At 63.0% G+C, this 17,249-nt stretch overlaps 1 protein-coding gene across 1 annotated transcript in view; it reads right to left on the bottom strand.

Moving 5' to 3' along the window:
- PTCH2 (patched 2) overlaps window positions 1-16,138 on the bottom strand; it is a 42,172-nt gene extending 26,034 nt beyond the window's left edge. The window contains exon 1 of the mRNA XM_029911601.1: window positions 15,998-16,138. The gene's annotated coding sequence lies outside the window, so the exon portion shown is untranslated. The remainder of the gene's footprint in view (window positions 1-15,997) is intronic.
- Window positions 16,139-17,249: the final 1,111 nt, after the last annotated feature.

Below are 17,249 nucleotides of genomic sequence, written 5' to 3'. Positions count from 1 at the left end.
GCGCCCAGGGAGGGGGTGACTTGCCACGGTCACCCAGCCAGCCAGTGACCCAGCTGGCACCCAGCCCCCAGGTTTACAGTCGGCTCAGTCCTAAAGCCCAGATCCCAGCAGGGCGCGGCCTGGGGCTGGGAGGGAAGGAATGCAGCGGGGCCCAGCCTCCGTCCAGCGCCCGGCCAAGGGAGCAGGATTGGGACCACGCTCCGTCCCTCCAGCTCACGGCTCAGTGCAGCACTCTGCCAGCTCTGGCTGCCGGCCAGCGCACGGGAGGCCAAGCGCAGCGAGAGCCAGACCACAAATAAGCAACAGAATCTTCGCCTTTAATGACTTATTATTATTTCTTTCATGCTTTTATTTTTCCATCCCCCCCTCCCTGAAGGGCCCCGGGAACAGCTGGGGACAGTCGGATGCCAGTTGTGAAGGAGGCCGTGCCAGGGAAGGCGGGGGGAGCCATTGTGCCTGTGAAAGGGGACAGTGAGACGCAGGGGGTGCTGCGTGGGTGTCGGAGGAGGCATCCAATCCATTGCCGGCTGTTTGGGAGGTCAGGCGGGAGGTGCACTGAGCTGCTCCGGGCTCAGCCCAGCCACCCAGGAGAAACCCAGCATGGAGAGAGAGAAAAAGAAGGGGGTGGGAGAGAGAGATGGGGTGCTTGGGGGGGTTATGAGGATGGATAGACAGCACCCGCTAGCAAGCTCGCAGGCCTATTGTCTAGCCCCTCCTGCCACGCATTCCCCAGGGACCCCCCAGCGATCCTGCCCCCCCCCCCGAGCCCCAGCCATCCAGCTGCTGGGGATTGCCATGGTGGGTCTGTTGTTACCACCGATTGCCGCTGCAGGAAGAACTGCACATCTGCAAGTGTTGGGGGGGGGGCATCCCTTGTAATTAGTGTTAATTTGGAACAGGGCGCTCCGAGCCATGGGAGAGCTTCAAAGGCGACTGAGGAAGCCTCAAATTCCAACCCCCTAATTAACCAGGGAGCGAGATGAAAAGACAAGGCCGAAGCCCAGGCCTGCCAAGCGCACTTCAAACGGGAGGCTCGCTGGCTGGCCGGGCCAGGCCCCAGCGCTGGCACACGGGGTGCGCGCCCACCCCGGCTCCCCAGATCTGAGCGGAGGGAGAGCCACCATGCCAGGGGCTAGGGGGCTGCGCGGGGGGAGGGGAGCATGTGGTGGGGGGAGGGGGCTCTGCCAGCCAGCAAGATAGCAACAATGAGCATGTTAATGAGGAGCGCTATGCAAATTCTCCTTTCCTCCAATTAACAAAAGGAGCACTTGGCTTTCTCATGCACAGGGTCCCTCTGGTTCCAGCCAGCCTCCCCTCCCCCCCACTTGGGCTTATTAATGTCCTTTGCCAAATTGCCTCTGAGTGGGGTTTTGGAGGCCCCCCCCCAGCCCTGCAGGGGGAGCAGCCGGGTCCCAATCTCCTCTGAGCCCTGAGGCTTGGGGTGCCAGACCCTCCCACTCCCCCTTCCCCTTGTGCTTCAGCGTCCAGGCACCGAGGGACCCTGCCCCCCCGGGAAACCCGGGGGGCTGAGGATGGGGCACAGGAGCCTCGGGGCAGTGCCTGAGCCCGCCCCCTGACATGCCCCCGAAGAAGCCCGGCTCCCCACGGCGCTGCACTGTAAGCTGGACCTTGCCCCGCACCAGGGACCCCTCATGTCACTGGTCGAGCACAGCCTGGCCTGGCCCAGCCGGCAGGGGATGGACCCACCGGGTCCAACAGGGCTGTGTCCGTTCTGGTGCCACTCGGCCTCCACACACAGCTCCCGGACGGGCCCCTATTCCCTCCCAGGGCAGCTCACACCCCAGGGCTGCTCTGCGCAGTACGGCCATGTCCCTCGCGGCCACGCACTCCACGGGAGCTGCTCTGCGTGCGCCAGGCGAGGGCGGAGTGTACCCAGCCCGGGGGCAGGAGCAGACCAGGGCACCAGACCAGGGTGCAGCCTAACGTAGCCCCCCTCAGAGCCACATGGGCCAGGGAAAGCAGCCAGGAGGGGATGCTTTCAGAGACATTCAAGCTAAGGGTGCCCTGCTCCCCAGGGTGGCACCAGCTCCCCCAGGCAGCTCTTCCCCTGGTTACCAGCAGCACCGCCGACCCCTCTGGCCAGGGCAGCGTCTGCAGCCGACGATCCCCGTAACTACAGAGTCCTCAGCTCATTGACAGCGCCAGGCACCTCCTCCCACCCAGCCAGGCCACACCCGGCTGGGAGCTGCCCGGGGAGCCCCACTGAACGCGCCAGGCGTGGGGAATTACGGCCCCTCTGCCCATGGCTCGGTCTGGCACTACCCCCTCCCCCTCCCCGAGCAAAATCTCTCCGGGGCATTTCCTCGGCAGCAAAACCAATCGGATTGTCATCCCAACTCGCACGCCAGCAGCCCAGCTCGGGGGCCTATTGTGCCAGGGGCTGCACCCCCGCCCCCGACAGACAGGCCCTGCCCCATCACAGCCTCCAGTCTCAATGCCAGGCCCCGGGGGGAGGGGGGGAAAGAGATGCTGGGCCAGGCTCCTCCAGCAGGCAGGCCAGCTGCTGGACTAGGACCAGGTGCCCACGGATGGGCAGAGAGGTGGGGCTGATGCCACGCCAGCCCAGTCCACGCTACTCTTTAAGGGCACTCTCCTTTGGTTGCTATAGCAACAGCATGGCACCCACCAGCCATCATCCAGGCCTGCTCTGAGCTGGGGTGCGCAGTGCTACCCCCGGAAGTGCCCAAAGGAGCATCTCCTGCCCCGCCTCGCACCGAGGATGGACCCGGCCCCCTGCAGCAGGCCCTGCCGTGGGCGCTGCCCGTCTCTGAAGCAGCACGGCCCCGTGACTCCCTTGGGGCCCTGCTGGCCGAGGTGTCGCCCCCCCTTGGCACGCGGCCCAGCAATGGGGCCCAGCGGGCGGGTATTTCCTGGGGGTTGGGGCGTCACCACAGGGTCCCCCTGCACCTCTCAGCGTTGGGCTCCCAAGTTCCAGGGGACGCAGCAGCATGGAGCTAAACAGATGGGTAACGGGCACCAAGGAGAGGCCTGTGGACCACATCCCATCCCTCAGGCCACTGCTCCATCGTCCCCCCCCACTCACGCACCAAGGAGCCAGGGGGCCTCCCCCTTTTCCCTGGGCAGGCTGGGCTGCAACCTGCCCTCAGAGATCTCCCCAGCCCCCCACAACCAGGCGGGGCAGGGACGTCCCCATGGCTGCCGGAGCCCTACACACGGCTCCACTGTCTGCACCTGCCATCCATGGGTTCAGACCCAGGCCGCTGCTGCCTGGGATGGGCCGTGAAAGGGGACCCGAGGCCACCCCAGCTTCTGCAGGGCAGCACACCCAGCGCCGCAGCCACTGCAGCAGGAGAGTTTGGGGCTCCCCTCTTCAGGGCAGGGCGGGGTCACCGCGACCAGCCAGCGCCCCTACACTCAGCCTCCAGGAGCTGAATTCACGCCCCAACGCACTGCCCCTCGCTGCCTCCAGCAGAGTGAGCGAGAGGATCCGGTCCTGCCCACGCTGCTGCCAGCTGCAAAGCCTGGCAGACTCAGCCCCAACCTGCCGCTGAGCCGCCCAGGATGCCCTGAGCCGTGCCCCAAAGCTGCGGAGCAGAGCGCGGGCCGTGTGGGACCCAGCAGCCAGCCAGGCCTACAGGGCGTTCACGCCCCAGCTGGGAGAGGGCAAGTGGTCGGTTGGAGGACAGGGTGGAATTGCATACAGAGTCCAGGTGCATCGCTGTGTACGCCATCAGGAACACGGCATAGCCAGATGCAACCTAACCGGGCAGGGAGAGATGCTCTCGCCAAAGGGCCTGTCACCACCAATACCCCTCAGCTCCTTGCCCGCCCCTTCGTGCTGCCTGCCCCCCTCCCCGGCACTCACACCTACAGCCCAGCAGCGCCCCGCCCCGCCCCGGGGGTCCTGAAGTCACATACACACACACACCACGGCCAGCAGCACCCCCTCCCACGTGCCCTGCAGGAACCAGCACTGGGGCAGAGCCGGGAGCTCAGCCTGGGGCCCACCGAGCCCTGGGCCTCCCTGCTGAGGCTGCCGACAAGGGGGCAGCAAGAACCACGGGCGATGGCAGCTTCTGGGCCTATGGGGAGCCCGGCTGAGCCCCCCCAACTCATCACACGAGCCACCCAAGAGCCTTGTCTGGGAGGCAGGGCTGGCAAAGGCTGGACCCCGGCACCTGCCCCTCTCCCCCAGATGCTCCCGCTCTAACAGCGGCCACACGAGCAGAGCTCCCAGGAAACGCGGCCACACGAGCAGCGCTCCCAGGAAACCCGCCCATCCATCCCAAACCCCCTTCACCCCCAACCACAGCATCAACTCCCCTGGCCAATCCAGGGGCATCGTGAGCTGACGGGCCTGTGAACCCCGGTCTCCCAGCGGGCTGCCCCCCCCTGCACCTCCCAGAGGCTCAGAGCACCCAGCAGGGCTTCTACGGCAGGGGCGCCCAAACTGCCCCCTAGACAAAAAGCCACGAATATCGAGACTGTCCCTATAAAATCTGGTCACCCTGCTTAGAAATCCATAGGCTGAGTCGCCCAGGAATGATGACTGCAATTCCATCCCCAGCCCTGGCAGGGCAGTGAGGATGAGCATCTGGAGTGGGGGGACAGAGTGTCAGGACACCTGGGTTCTAGTCCCTGTGCCTCGGTTTCCCCACTGGCAGCAATGGGACTAACGATCCTGCGGGGTGGGAGGCTGTGTGCCATACTGTCTGCAAAGTGCTTTGAGATCCTGGGACAAAGGGCAGAAATCCCAGGTCGTTCCAGACACACACGGGGGAAATGGCTCGCTCACCCAGACGAGAGGCCCCGTGTGAAGCCAGCTCTCTCCTCCCAGCCAGGGGGTGCCAGGCAGACGAAGAAAGCCAGGGCCAGGAACACAGACAGATGGCAGCCTGGGGGCTCTGGGTACTCGGGCTTCCCCAGCCCACAGCCATGGAGCTGGCCCGCTGGGCTGGACACCACTATGAAGCGTGGGGGCCACTCTGGCACCTGGGCGCCTCCAGCTATGGGGCACCCCCCCCATACCACCCTACAACCTGACATGGGCTCGGAGCCCTGATCAGTCCTGCTTGGACCCCTCCCTACTGCTCAGCCTCGTGATCGCAGGGGATCGTAGCCTGAGCCCATCGCCCTGGTATCTGGGCTCCTGGAATCTCCTCTCCCCTCCCTGTGACGAGCCCTGTGGTAGCAGTTACTGGCACCCACTGATTTCACAGCTCCCCCCACGGGGTCCTCAAACATTAGGGTCAGGCCTGTTCCAATGGGGCTGCCCTGCTTTCGTACCCGCGGGGAGCCGAGCGGCTCCAGTATGGGGCCATGGCGTGGGTACAAAGTGCTGCAGGGCTCCTGGGCCGGGACAGAGGGGACACCCAAAGCCCCCCACATAACACACAATGGCATCACACACACAGCCTGGACCCCCGCGTAACACACAATGGTGTCACACACAGGCCGCCCCACCCTCCCACCCCCGTGTAACACACAACAGCGTCGCACACAGCCCGGGCCCCCTGCGTAACACAAAAAGGCCAGGCCCCCCGACATCACACACAGTCACACAGCATCACACCAAGTGGCACCGGAGCCGGCTCACCTGCTGAATGATTCAGATAATAATGTGGCATGGAGAGGACACTTATAAAGTTTGCGGACGATACCAAGCTGGGAGGGGTTGCAAGTGCTTTGGAGGAGAGGATTAAAATTCAAAATGATCTGTACAAACTGGAGAAATGGTGTGAAGTAAATAGGATGAAATGCAATAAGGACAAACGCAAAGTACTCCACTTAGGAAGGAACAATCAGTTGCACGCGTACAAAATGGGAACTGCCTGCCTAGGAAGGAGTGAGGAGTACTGCGGAAAGGGAGCTGGGGGTCATAGCTGACCACAAGCTAAGTATGAGTCAACAGTGTGACACTTGCAAAAAAAGCGAACATCGTTCTGGGCTGTATTAGCCGGAGTGTTGTAAGCCAGACACGAGAAGTAATTCTTCCGCTCTACTCTGCATTGATTAGGCCTCAACTGGATTATTGTGTCCAGTTCTGGGCACCACATTTCAGGAAAGATGGGGACAAATTGGAGAAAGTCCAGAGAAGAGCAACAAAAACGATTAACGGTCTAGAAACCATGAGCTATGAGGGAAGATTGGAAACACTGGGTTTGTTTAATGTGGAGAAGAGAAAACTGAGAGGGGACATGATAACAGTTTTCAAAGACATAAAAGGTTGTTACAAGGAGGAGGAAGGTAAATTGTTCTCCGAGGCTAGGACAAGAGGCAATGGGCTTAAATCGCAGCCAGGGTGGTTTAGGTTGGACATCAGGAAAAACTTCCTAACTGTCAGGGTGGTTAACACTGGAATAAATTGCCCAGGGAGGTGGTGGAATCTCCATCGTTGGAGATTTGTAAGAGCAGGTTAGACAAGGGACAGTCAGGGACAGTCTTGATCAGGGGTAGTCAACAGGCGGATCATGGACCAAGCCTTGACTGCCAGATGCTTTTGAACAGACCACACACTCTTTTTATTTACTATCATCATGATTGTTGTCATTTTCGTATTATTTTCTCTAGAGTCTGGACCTTGACTGTACCTGGCCCCAGAAACGTGGACTTTGACAATAATTGATTACCGCTGGCCTAGATAATCCTTAGTCCTGCCATGAGTGCAGGGGATGATCTCTCGAGGTGCCTTCCAGTCCTTCTATTCGATAAGGACCGTGACATCACACTGCATCACACGTGACATCACGCCTTTCCGCCAGCTGGGGGAGGCTAGCCCCCAGCACCGCTCCTTCCATGCCCTCCCCCCCCCACGGCCGCTGGCCCCTGCCCCAGGCTAGCGCCCCCAGGCCCGGAGCACCGGGAGAGCGGGTGGCACGGCCCGAGCTGGGGCCACCACACAGAGTGGGAAGCAGGAGCGGGGCTCTGGGGGCGGAGCATGGGTGGGGACACATCTGGCTGTTTGGAGCGGCACAGCCTCCCCAGCCTACAATACCCGCCACCCATGTCTGGCGCCTCACAATGACACACCGTGACATCATGATCCCCCAAGAAAAGGGGTGGGGAAAACACACTGGGCTGGGGGTCCAGCAACCTGAGTTCAAATCCCCACTCTGCAACTTTGGGTAAATCCCAGGATGTGTGAGCATGCGTGCTGTTCCTCAGTTTACCATCCATGCAATGGGGCTAATAATCCTGCCTTTGTCTGTGTAGCCTGGGAGCTCCTTGCTGGCAGGGGCTGTCTCATTATGTGTCCGGGCAGCACCTAACACAACAGGGCCCTGATCTCAGCTGGGGCCGGCAGGTGCTACCGTAATACACCTGGTAAGGGCCGCACTCAGAAGTGGCCCTCGTCTGTGCATGCCCTCGGTCTCTGGGGTATTTCCCACACCCATCGGTGCGCAGGAGGCCACGCAGTGCCGTGCACGAGGTTTAACAGCCCGGCCGAGTTAAACACGACAATCTCCTCCTGAGTGCACGCAACCCTGCCCCCGCCGGGGCCTCTGGGATGGCACTGCCAACCCCAGGGAGTGCCCAGTGTAACAGGCCCCACTCCTGCAGCCAGGAGCAGCCCCACGGCAGCGATGGAGCCGCAGCAGCCAAGCGCTGGCCAAACACACGCAGGGAGGGCGATCCGGGGCTGGGGCGGCCACCTGACTGCACCAGGCCCTTGCTGTCCTGTGGCCGCTGGCCCACGAGGCTGCCGGGTTCGCCGCAGAACAAGGCTGCTGCTATGAGACAAGCCAGGCTTGACTTAAGGGCCCGTAAAGACGGGTCCTTCGCTGCCTAGGCCGTCGCCAGGCTCCCTGCTCCTCTCCTGCCATCCGTCCAGCCCCAGCAGGGGCCAGCCCAGGGCCTGCCCAAGCCCAGTTAGTCCATAGGGGCCTTTCCAACAACATGCTCGGCTCAGGCCCCAGAGGGGAGATGCCCCATTGCGCTCCGCTGGGACCTGGCAGCCCAGCCCTTCCCTGCCCCGGGACGGGCCCCGATTCCCTTTGGGGCGGGGGGGGGGGCAAACGAGAGACGTGGCCTCCCCCCCCCCAACGCTCTCACACACACACACACACACACACACGCCCGCGTGCTCTGACTCAGCTCACTAGCCGCGGCCCTGAGGGCTGCGGTGCACGCAGGCCGGGGGCCACCTTCAAAGTGTTGTGGGGCGGATTAGCGGGATTAGGGAGCGGGTGAAAGGAGCCGTGCTGCTTCGGAGGAAGTCGCGCCGAGGGCAGGCTAAAAGAGCCATTTTCACCTGGCCCGCCCGCGGCCGCCAGCCTCGCCTGTCACAACACGGCCGCAGGGGCCCCGCTCTGCTCCGCAGCCCCCGTGCCCGGGGGGGGGGAGGGAATACAGCCAGTTGGGTGCCCGGGGTGGGCACTGGAGGGTCTGAGGGGAGGGGTGCCTCCCCTCAGACAGCCCCAACAGGGAGCCCCCCAGCCCTGCTGGCGGGGGCAGCAGCTGGGGGTCCTCCTGGCAGGCAGAGAAGACCCCGGGCTGGGGGATGAATGCCACAGACTGGGCCCCCCACAGACCCTTCTCTAACAACCCCGGCCCCCCAAAAGCAGGTTCTCCGGCCGCCTTTCCAACAAGACAAGGCAAAGGGCGACCAGCTTCCCCGGCCCAGCCTGCGTCTATCGACGCCAAACAAACGTCTTTATCACTAGAAATCCCAAGGGCTGGCTTCTGGGGGTGGCGGGGGGGGGGGAGGGGAAAGGCCTCTCCTGAAGGAGCTCCCAGAGCCGCAGCCGGGGATGAGGGGCAGCGCGACCCCCCAAAATATGGGGGGGGGGAAGAGAGTCGGTTGGGAACCATTCACTGCTAAGACTCCTGTCAGCACTGACATAAATTTCCACTGGTGTTGGCATTTAGGCTCTGGCTATTTCCATATGTATAGGGCTGCCTGGACTAATTATGCTAATCATCTCCTCTGTCGGGCGCTGTGAAAAATGGCTGCATTAGGCACTCCACTGCCTGCTAATGTGTCTTAATGCGGGGCTGAAACATACATTCATCCCCCTCTGAATGGGGGAATTTTTCCACTTTGCTGCCTTCATTCAGGCACGAAATGAAGGTTTTGAACTCAGACCACTTTTCCAGGCCCGAGGAGGAAGCAGAGAATAAAACTCTTCTCGGCCCCTCTCCCTGCTCCCCCCCCCCCCCCCCCCCCCCCCCCCACACACAACAAAAACCCGCTCCCCCCAAAACTCTCGCCGCCTCGTTAAAAAAAAAAAAATCAGCACTTTTTCCATCCATCACAAGCGATCAATCGGTCACTCGGGGGGGCTCCGAGAAGAGACCCAGGAAGATACTTCCCCCCACCATAGAAAACCAAAGATTTCTGCCCTCACGCCACTTTGGCAGATTGAGCTGGGCTCCGACGCTGAGCTGGCTTCAGACAAGAAAGCGCCTTTCACAGCCAGCCCCGGCTGCAGGGAGAAGATGCTTCAGAGCAAATGTCACAGCAGAGGGAGCAAACAAAGCAGATTGTGAAGCTAATGGAGCAGTCTGCGGTGTGTTGGGGGGGCGAGGCGAGGATCTTCCGCTCGCTGGTGTGGAGAGCAAGGTCTGTCCCCGAGGGTCTGGGCTAGCATCTGGGTCGCCCCCTCCCCCCATAAAAGAGCAGGGCGGGGGGAAGAGTCAGCTGAACAACAACACCGTGACGCAAAGGAACCCGGGCCATGCTCTGGCCGAGGGCAGCAGCAAAGTGGCATCCACAAAAAAGTCCGGAGTAAATGATCTTGGGATGCCAGCCAGAGGTGGGCGCACCTGCCAGTCCCCTCTCCGGGGGGCAGCACACAGCAGGGGGAAGAGACACGCCCAGGCAGCTGAACTGTACCAAGCGCAGGCTCCAGTCAGTCAGATGTCCCATCACCAGCTCTAAAGAGCCGCGAGATTTTGGGGGGCCCCCCAACTTGAGCCATCTCCCGCGGGCTAGAGGTTCACAGGGTGGCTGCTCAACCCTTCCCGACACAGCGACTCCCGCGGCATCACAGCGCCCCAGGTCGGGCTCCCCACTTCCCTCCGGAAAACGGGGCCTGTGCACGGTCTCCTCGCTCGCTCTGCCACCCTCACCCAGAGCTCCCAACTCCTCCGGCCGCAGCCAGGAAGCGGCTACCGGGGGATCCGATGCGACTGCCCTGGCTTGGTTTCCCGTGACCTCCGCTGCCTGCACCATCCAGTGACAGCCCTGATGGACTATATCCCCCCCACCCGCAACGCTACTCCCCGTCCCCAGGCTAGTGCGCCGCAGCATCCACAGACATCCCCCCAGCCCCCCATGCACATACTACTCGCCAGCTGGCCTGGATTCCAGCAGCCTGGCTGATTCCTCCCAGCGCCTACACCCCTCCTCCCGCAGGCCGGCTCCTCGCTCGGCCGTTAGCACTCCCAGCGCCTCTCTGGAGCCTGCCATTAGCCAGGAGACCACCCAGCACTGCCAGTGCCCACCCCCAGCCTCTGCTCCGCAGACGCCGCCGCTCCCCTCCCACTGGATTTCCTCGCCCCCGGGCCCAGCTGGGAGAAGAGGCCAGGGCGCAGCTCCCGGAATGTGCGCAGGCCCCCAGAACGCCTCCCCAGCCCCCCATGCTGGCCCTTTGACACGTGGCTTCGTCCCTCTTTCAAGGGGCACTGCGTGGAGATGGCAGGTCAGCTCCAGCCAGATCCCCCGGACTAGGGGCCCGTCGTCCAGCTCCCCCCAGCGAGCTGCAAGTGCCCAGGGGTTCGTCCCCCTCCTGCCAGCCCACTGCGTGCCAGCACGGTGCCGACACCTCCCCGAGCAGACAGCCCCGTGAGCCACGAAATGAAGCCAGGTGGCTACAGAGAGGCCTGCCACACCGGGCGGGTCAACAGGCCACTAGTGCCTCCTGGTCCAACCCCAGCCAGGGCCGGGCCTGGCACTCAGGGTCCAACAGCCCAGCCGCTGAGCGAGGCACATGCTACCAGTCTGAGGTGCGAGGGGTCCAGCATGCACATTGGCCTCCAGGGGGCGCTGCTGCCCAGGAGCTCGGGAGCCGTGGGGGGACCTGCGGGTGGGATCTCGGTGAGGGCCACTGACCAGCACCTGCCAGACAGCTTCCCTCCAGCATCTGCTACCCACCCACCGCTACTACCCAACTTCCCTCTGCCCTCCCCCCACAGCTGCCTCCCTCCCCCTATCCCTAAGTCCCGCTCCGCCCTCCCCAGGCTGATTCGCAGAGGCCAGGCTCCGAATCTCCCCTCTCTGCCCCCCTGGTCCCACATACCGGAGCTTGGGGGCAGTGAGCCCCCCACTTTCCACAGTCCTTCCGCCGGGGACAGGGAGCGGGGGAGATTCCTGCACGCCAGGTGGCTGGGAAGCTGCTGCACAGGGCACTGGGGCTAACGCAGCCTTCCCCTGACCCAGCTCTCGGCCCCATAAATCATCCCCAGCCCAGCCCCCTGGCCCTGCAAACACACTCAGACGGCCAGGAACAGCTGCCAGGTGGCCAGAGGTAACTCAACACTCAGCCGGGGGGTTCAAAGCCTCCAAGAAGCTAATCGCTTTAGAGGCACCTAATTGAACATTTCCACAGGCAATCCCAATTTACGGGCGCCGCCATCTCTTTTCCCATCCCCCCCCCGGTGGATCAGGCCGGTCAATAACCCCTTCTCCATCATGGGCACAGCCTGTATGGCCCGGGCCGGTTTCCATTTTCCACGTGCCACCCCTCCTGCTTCCAGCGGCAGCTGTAACCTTGTCATGTTCCCTCCCTCCGCAACGGTCCCGATCCCGCCGGCCTGGCGCAGGAGGCGAGCTCTCATGACAGGCTCCACCACGGGAATGGAGCGGGCCCCTCACAGGCCGGCCCGATGCCGGCCCGCCCCGGGGAGGAGAGAGTCCGGCGGTAGAGAGATACCCAGATAACCCTTGCAAGTGACCCGCACCCACACGCTGGGTGTATGGCAAGAGAGCAAAGATCAAGTCCCCCCTCGGCTCCCCCTGGCTCCTCTCAGCAGCCAGGCCCTCAGGTCCCTTATCATCCTCACAGCTCTTCCCTGCACCAGTCCCAGCCTGTGGCAGGCTCCACACAGCAGCTGAGGGTATGTCTACACTACAGGATTAATCCGAATTTAGATAATTCGAATTTGGGAAACAGGTTGTATAAATTCGATTGTGCGCGGCCACACTAAGCACCTTAATTCGGTTTTAAACCACAGTAATTCGGTGGTGTGCGTCCACACTAACCCTAATTCGAATTAACAAAATCGATTTAGGCTCTACTCCGTTCGTCGAGGTGGAGTACAGAAATCGATTTAAAGGGCCCTTTAATTCGAATTAACTGGCTCTGTAGTGTGGACGGGTGAAGGGTTAATTCGGATTAAGGCAGCTAAATCCGAATTAAAGTCCTAGTGTAGAGTCTGTGCTACACGCTGGGGTCTGCTTGCTTCCTTCCCCCCACATAACAGCAGGGGCAGACCCATCCCTGCTGTCACCTTCTGGAGACGCCCGAGGCCACGGCAGCCGGCAACACGTCCTGGAGCGTGGAGCCCCTTCCCAGGCTGGGGGCTTGATCAGTTGCTGCTGTTGCCCGTGGCTCCGGGGGCACCCTCTCCCCCCACAGGCGTGCTCTGGGCAATGCTCTTCTGCGTGCAGGGCAGCGGGTAGCTAGCTGCATTGCCAGGGAGCCAAGCACTGGTGCAAGGTACCCGCCCGACAGGACCCGCGAGGCCTTGGCTTCTCCACAGGCCAGTGTAAGCTTCCCATATAGTGCCCCCGGCCCATGGGACTCGGCCCTGCCGTGGGGAGAGACGGGACTTGAGCCTCCCTGGCCCATTCTGTCCTCAGTCTCGCTACCGAAACTGCTCTAGGTCTGCTCAGTGCCCGCCGCGCTGGGGCTGGTTTGGAGAGGGACCCTTGGCACCCCCACACCCTGGCCGACAACCGATCCCAACCCCTCTGTCACCAGTGACCCCGATCCGTGGGGAACCTGCAGCTCTACTCGTAGGCCGAGCGCAAAGGCACCAGTGACAGAAAGGATCAGGGACTTCAGCTGACCCAGCTCCACCCCCGTCTCAGACCGGGGCTGACTGCTCCGGCCATTCCTTTGCAGCGGATTTATCATTTGCCCCACAGAGATACAAGCAGCAGCTGCCCTGAGCCGTCTTGTACCGGAAAAATCAAACCCAGCCCTTCCCAGGGCAGAGAGACCCCTCGCTGCCACCCACCCCAGCCTCACTCCTCGGTGTGACCCTCTCCACCCTGCTCAACATCACATGTATCCCGAGAGGCGGGACCGGGGACGAGCCACTGCCACAGGATCTAGCCCCCATGCCCACTTGATGAAGGGGTCAGCCCTGGCTCCGCAGACTGATGGGAATCCCCAGGGCCGGCTGACGGAAGAGCTAGACGTGGCCCGAGGCCCTGTGGCAAGGGCTGTGCCATTGCCCCGCTGGGAACCAGGAGCGAAAGCCATCGGCACGTGCCGCCCTTAGGGAGCGGCAGGCGGCAATGCCCGTGGGCAGAGTGAGCTGCCTGAGGTCCTGACACGCAGCCCAGCACTGTGCCAGGGGACACTGCAGCCGCTCGGCCTGCTCCAGACTCTCCAACAGCACTTACGCCCTGCACAGCCCACGGGCAGGGCACTACACTGGGCCCCTCTTTGCACGGAGGCCCCCACATCTACCCATCACTGAGCACCAGCGCGCTCAGCACTGGCCGGACTATCACGCAGAGCCACGGCCCAGAGGAGTTCAGTCCCGGAAGCACAGATCTGACCGCACAAGCTAGCCTCAGCCGCGTGATCGTCTCACAGCCAGAAGGTTCACACGGCATCGGCAGATATCACTCGGATATCGGCAGCGCTTGGCACTACTCTCTGCCCATTCAAAGCACTGGGCAGATGTCACCTGACGCCACCTTGTGGCGCGCTACCAAGCAGGTAAAGGTTATCATCTGCATTTCACAGATGGGGAAACCGAGGCACAGAACGGCAGCTGGAAGTGCCCAAAGCCCAGCGGGTGAGTCAGAATTGGACCCTGCCTCCTGAACCCGACTGTTCCTCTAACCCATACAGCCCATCGCACACTCGAAGCACCCGCAAAGCCACCACCATTGCTCAGCGCGCCAAACAACACCCAGGCAGCACAAAGCGGCCTCTTGGGCAAACACGAGTCAGCACAGAGCAGCCCTGAGCCAGACAGCACGGCACCCAGGCCAGCCCCTGGCACATCCTATGGCATACAGAGAATCTCAGAACAACCACAATCCTGGGCTTCTATGTCACCTGAAACTCCCCCCGCTAGCCGTGCCGGCACACCTTGATTCAAAGCACTCCTCCCTACACATCTCTCCCCCCCATGCCACACTGTTCCCATCCCCCCCTTTGAGACACTCAGCCCAGCTCTCATCTCCCTCAGGAACACATCTGAGATCCTGGTTCCTTGCTCCGTTCAACAGCCACCAGTCCTGAAAGCTACCGAACCCAAGCGACCAAAATCCCCCATGGTACAGCCTTGCTTTGCATGCGGATAAAGGGGGGGGGGGGTTTCCCCTCTGTAAATGCTGAACAGCCGGTGGGGGGGGGCTCTTTTTTTTTTTTTTTGGCCACAAATCTGTGTAAGGCAGAGGAAGGGGGGGGGGGAGGAGATAAGACCTCGCCTCCTTTTCTTAACAGCCACTCAGACACCCCTCTTCTCTGTGTGAAACAGGTGTGTAAACTTTACTGGCATTCACGGTGGGGAGGGAGGGAGGGAGGGGGGCTCTTTTAAAGGGCTGGGCCAGTAAAGTTGCTTCTATTGTTGAACAAAATCCAAGAGTAGTTGAGGACCACACATGGAGCTGGGGGGCGGGGAGGGAGGAGCGCTGTAACTCAAAGATGGCTGACACAACCGGAGGGTGTGAAAGTCCAACCTGATGTGGCCTCGGAGAAGGGCTGCGAGAGGAGGCTACGCGGGTGTCCCAGGGGTGGAGAGGCCAGAAAGGAAAAGTCCTCCCGGAGCACGAGAAGGAAAACTCGGACCGCCCGGCAGCCGCGGGGAGAGCGCAGAATTCCAGGCTGAACTTATTAATAACAAAGGAATCATTTTTATCAAACGTTTCCACTAGGAAATGAGGCTTTGCTCTCGTCTGCCCCTTGCTTTCGGCTGTTTGTGTTCTCACTTGATTCCCTTCTCCCTCTCCCCCCGGGGGGCAGGCGCACGTGCCCCAAGCCAGCCCGTAACCGACAGCGCTGTCAGAGGTTTCATTATCTTCTCCGTCAGCACCTTCCGGATTTTCATATCAATAATGCAATATCGGAGCAGGGGCCTGGTGCGTCTCATTCGCGGAGGGAAAAGAATTTAATTACACGTGCCTCCGTGGAGACACGGACGTGCATCGACAGCGATCCGGCTCCCGCACAGAACCCCATGCACCCGCCATGGCGTGCACGCCCATGTACACACCCCCCCGGGAAAGCACTCCCACGGGTGCCCCACAGCTACCAAATTCTTGGGGAATGCACTACTTCATCAGTCTCCTCTCCCACCGAGCGCCAGGAGCTGCTCTGGGAATGCCAGAGGATTCAAGGCAGCAAATACTTCCATAAGGGGCCGTGCATTGTTCTACGAATTTTTACACTGGGGGGCGTGTGTACGGTCATGTCCGGACATACATGTTTGCACAGGTTCACATGTTCATGCATGTGCAGCGTGGGGCTCTCCCTTTATGCATTTCTCCTATAGCACAGCCGAGGTGTCAAAGATGAGACCGGAGCAGAGCGTGGATCACAGACACGTTCACATACGTGTTTGTATGTGCCAGGTGTCCACCCACACCTTGGGAGGGCGCATGGAGGATCCCTTCAGTAACGCTCCCAGAGCGGCTCAGAGCCGAACCCAGCTGGATTCCGGTTCAGCAGCCCAAGCACATTCATTTCCTGCCTACAACAGCCACCATTTCCTCCGACCCCCACAGGGGCACGGAGATCCCCCCCCCCCCACAGCGCCCAGACAGCCCCACAGTGCCCAGACAGCCCAGCCCCCACAGCCCCCGCCCCCCGGCGCTCGGCCCGGCTCTTACCTTCCACCCACAGCCGCTCCAGGTCGGTCTCGATGGCGGCGGCGCGGAGCCCCAGGGCCAGCGCCCCGAAGAGCAGCAGCCCGGCGAGCAGCACCTTGCCGCAGTGCCGCTGGATGCGGCAGCCCAGCGCGAAGAGCAGCGCCTGGAACCGGGCCCGCAGCCACAGCGGGGCCTTGGGGCCCCCGGCCTCGCCCTGCGGGGAGAGGGGCAGCGTTACCCCGGCCCGGCCCGGCGGGACCCCGCCCCATGGGGCCGGCTGCGGGGGGAGGTGACAGGTGCTGGCATCACCCCCCTCCGCCTGGGCCAAGGGACCCCGGGGATCCCCCTTCCCCGCAGCCCCAGGGGCCTGGCTCCCCCCGGGGTGTCCTGGGGAGCAGGGCGCCCCCTGCGCGCAGCATCCCCCACCGCTGCCTCTGCCCAGCGAGACAAGCTGCCCCCAGCCTCGCAGACCCCCGCCGGCTCGCTGCGCCCCCCCTGCCCCCGAGGGTACCCGCGTCCCCCCCCCCCGTCCGCCCGGCTCCCTGCGCCCCCTGCACCCCCCAGGGTCCCCGCGTCCCCCGCCGCCCGGCCAGCTCCCTGCGCCCCCCTGTACCCCCCAGGGGCCCCCGCCCCCCCCCCCGCCCGGCCGGCTCCCTGCGCCCCCCCTGCACTGCCCAGGGTCCCCGAGTCCCCCACCGGCCGGCCGGTTCCCGGCGCCCCCCCCACTGTCCCCCAGGGTCCCCGCGTCCCCCACCCTGCCCGGCAGGCTCCCGGCGCCCCCCCACTGTCCCCCAGGGTCCCCGCGTCCCCACGCATTTGCTGGGTTGTCTCCCTCCCTTCTTTATGCCCGTCAGCTCCATCCAGCCTGACCCTTCCCCCCGGGCCAGTGATGGGGGTGCAAGGTCCCCCGGGCTCCCCCCTCTGGCTCCGCGCAGCAAGGGCTGGGGGGGACCTACTGGCCGCAGAGTGTCACACGTTCCGGGGGGGGGGCGGCCCCAGGGGGATGCGACCGAGGGGCGAACTTCTCCCCAGAGGGGCCCGGCGCAACTCCCCAGTTTGCCTGGCGTCCCTCCCCGGCCCCCCTCCAGCAAAGCCGGATCCGGGGGCACCGGCCGCGCTCCGCGCCAACCCGGCAAGGAAAGAGGGGAGGGCGCAGCCCTGTGTCCCCCCAAACGGCCGGGAAACCGAGCTCCCGGAACCGGCCCCCCGGCCGAGGCACCGCCAGGGCGCACGCACCTCTCCAAGCGGCTCCCTCCCCGAGCTGCCCGGGACC

This window comes from Terrapene carolina, unplaced genomic scaffold (assembly GCF_002925995.2).
Source record: "Terrapene carolina triunguis isolate 2854851 unplaced genomic scaffold, T_m_triunguis-2.0 Scaffold110, whole genome shotgun sequence".
Lineage (NCBI taxonomy): Eukaryota > Metazoa > Chordata > Testudines > Emydidae > Terrapene > Terrapene triunguis.
Note: the sequence above shows the minus strand (reverse complement) of the source record. Positions and strands in the feature narration are given on the sequence as shown.